Raw genomic sequence first — 2,684 nt, 5'->3', positions numbered from 1 at the left:
ATATTAATAATGTTTTCATTGCATAGTAATAGTTTTCATTGTATATCAATAATGTTTTAATTAAATATCAATAATGTTTTAATTATGTTATAATAATGTTTTTATTACATGCCAATAATGTTTTAATTGCACATCAATAACGTTATCATTATATATTAACAATGTTTTCATTATATATCAATGTTTTAATTACAGATCAATAATGTTTTCATTACATATCAATGCTGCTTTCATTACATAATAATGTTTTCATTGCTGATGAAACAGCTTACATATTATTGCAAAACAGTGGACTGACTCTTCCATCACCAAGGTTTTTTTTTCCAGTAGTTCTCGTCTAATAGGAAAACAATGCAAAAAAGCAGTTGAAAAACAAGCCAACATCTGATTAAGCCAGTTGCTGAACTCGCCAAGATAAAATGGACAGTCGTCTTATGTGAAAAGCCTGTGATGAATAGGAAATCAAAATAAAATGTAAAGAACAGATTCTTCAGCTTTTACAGATACATTCATCTGGCCCTAATCAAAAGGTATGTGTCTGTATGTGTGTGTATGCTGTTTGCGTGTGTGTGTGTGTGTGTTTGGTATACTTGCGAGGACCTGAATTTGAACGCACACCAACACCTTGAGGACTTGACTACATTGTGAGGACTTACACACCAGTCCTGGAAATATTACGTCGGCAAACTGTTGAGAATGATCATAAGAGATGAATTACGCGTTATTGTGAAAGTCCTCACAAAGTTGATAATGTCTGACAGACACTTACATTCAGTGCGTATTGTTCACACAATTTGCGAATCTCCTTGGGGCTGTAGACTGGTGTGCAAACGCGTAGCCAATCAGAAGGCGCGTGACTCCTGATTGTTCGTCATCCAATGAGAACATCGCTACTGTGCAGAGTCACTGTAAATTTCGTATACCTATAAATACGACTCATAAAATAATTACTAGTATTATTAATGATTTTTAAAAGAAATAATTTTTTAAAATGGTAAACTGGTGATGCCAGAGAAAGTACGTTATTTTAAGCCCGGTGCGCCTGATATAGTGCGGAATGTGTGGTGAGTGATTTAGTGTGTACATGGATTTTACTGCTTCGAGACTTAATGCACATAATATTTGGAAGATGGTAAGACGTACTGGATCAAACTGGTAAGAAACAAATAGATTCTTTATAAAATTGTTTATTATATTCGTCCAAAAAAGCTGTTCGTTCTTTCATTAGTTATCATCTGTGACAACTTGCTTGTATCTTGTTCCACCCACAGGGGATGGTATCGTTGATTACAATTGACCTGTCATACATGTACTATATAATACATGTAATATATAATAACTAAGGTCTTGATTATTATATTCAAAACAATTCACATTGATGTCATTAGAGTTGGTAAACGAAGAACCGGTTCTCTCTCTATCTCTCTCTCTCCCTCCATTTCCTTTTCAACTTGATTGCCGAGGGAGAATATGAATTTTATAGTACAAGAAGAATATTGTGCTTTTTCTTTTTTTTTTTTAAATTCCAAATAAGACCGAAAAAGTAAAAGAATTTTTTAAAACAATAGTCAGATAGGCAAGGAAAGGAAAATGGAAACCCCTGTGTCAGTAACTGATACTCTTAAAAGTAAATGATTGGTCCCTTTCAAACTAGTACAGTTCTCACTCTTGATGAAACAATATATCCCCCAACAGAAAATAAGGCTCTGTACATGACATACTAGTTGATAAACAAACTTGGTTACTATAGTCTGAATCCTTACTTGGTATCTCACAAGCAGGAGTGTTCCAAAATCACGTTTTAATGAACTAGTCAGCTACAAGTAAGACCTAGTTATTCTCAGGGCTATGCCGGATTGGTCTGAATATTAAATGACGAAAAAATTCACTGACACTCTTCTACTTAATTCTGCCCTTCCTATCATTACTCTTCCGACTGTACTATCACTTACGTACTGCTCCGGTGGCCTAGTGGTTAGGGCGTCCGCCTCGGATGCGGTAGGTCGTGGGTTCGATCCCCGCCCGAATCATGGCAAAGACTTACAAAAATGGTACTAACGGCTGCCACATACAAATCTTGTTGACGTCATCCATAAATATATGGCTCCCAAACTACCCGAGTTAAGATTTGTCAAACTTCGCACCTTCACACAAGTCTACTACTCCCCGTGCCACTGTAGTAATATATGCTCCAGTAGAAAGCAGTGTTTTAGAGTAACAACAGTAGTACATAAAAACACTCAAATTTACCAGAAAAATGAGACAAAAACTCACTTTAACATTCATAAAGGTTTTCTTATATTTACTATAATTTTGAATGGGGAGAGATTTTGTCTCGAAAGCAAAACTAATACAATTTGGGGAAAATCATGATGACATTATAATAAAATTGCTTACTTGTTAGTAAAATATAGCCTTTTCAGATTTAGCTTGTGGCCCGTTTTTAAAAAAATAGATGGGCTATGTGCTTATGCATCCATCGTAACTCATTCCCCGAGAAGTGCAGACAATCATACACAAACGACAAAGTTACAGGAGAAGATTTTGATTTCAATTTATTATCATTCTGACCATTATCATGATTATCTTCAAAGAAACTAAAGTATATAGATCAGATTGAGTTAAATATCAAGATTGTGTTAAAAGACTGTTGGAAATGGACTCTTACTTTCATACATAACAAA

General features: G+C 34.7%; 1 non-coding gene across 1 annotated transcript; it reads left to right on the top strand.

Annotated features, from left to right (window-relative positions):
* The first annotated feature begins 1,957 nt into the window (after positions 1–1,957).
* On the top strand, positions 1,958–2,030 carry Trnap-cgg (transfer RNA proline (anticodon CGG)). Its single transcript has one exon. It is a non-coding gene; the product is annotated as a tRNA-Pro (tRNA).
* Positions 2,031–2,684: the final 654 nt, after the last annotated feature.

This window comes from Sinohyriopsis cumingii, chromosome 19 (genome assembly GCF_028554795.1).
Source record: "Sinohyriopsis cumingii isolate HCF-2022 chromosome 19, ASM2855479v2, whole genome shotgun sequence".
Classification (NCBI taxonomy): Eukaryota; Metazoa; Mollusca; class Bivalvia; order Unionida; family Unionidae; genus Sinohyriopsis; species Sinohyriopsis cumingii.
This window is presented reverse-complemented; position numbering and strand designations above follow the sequence as displayed.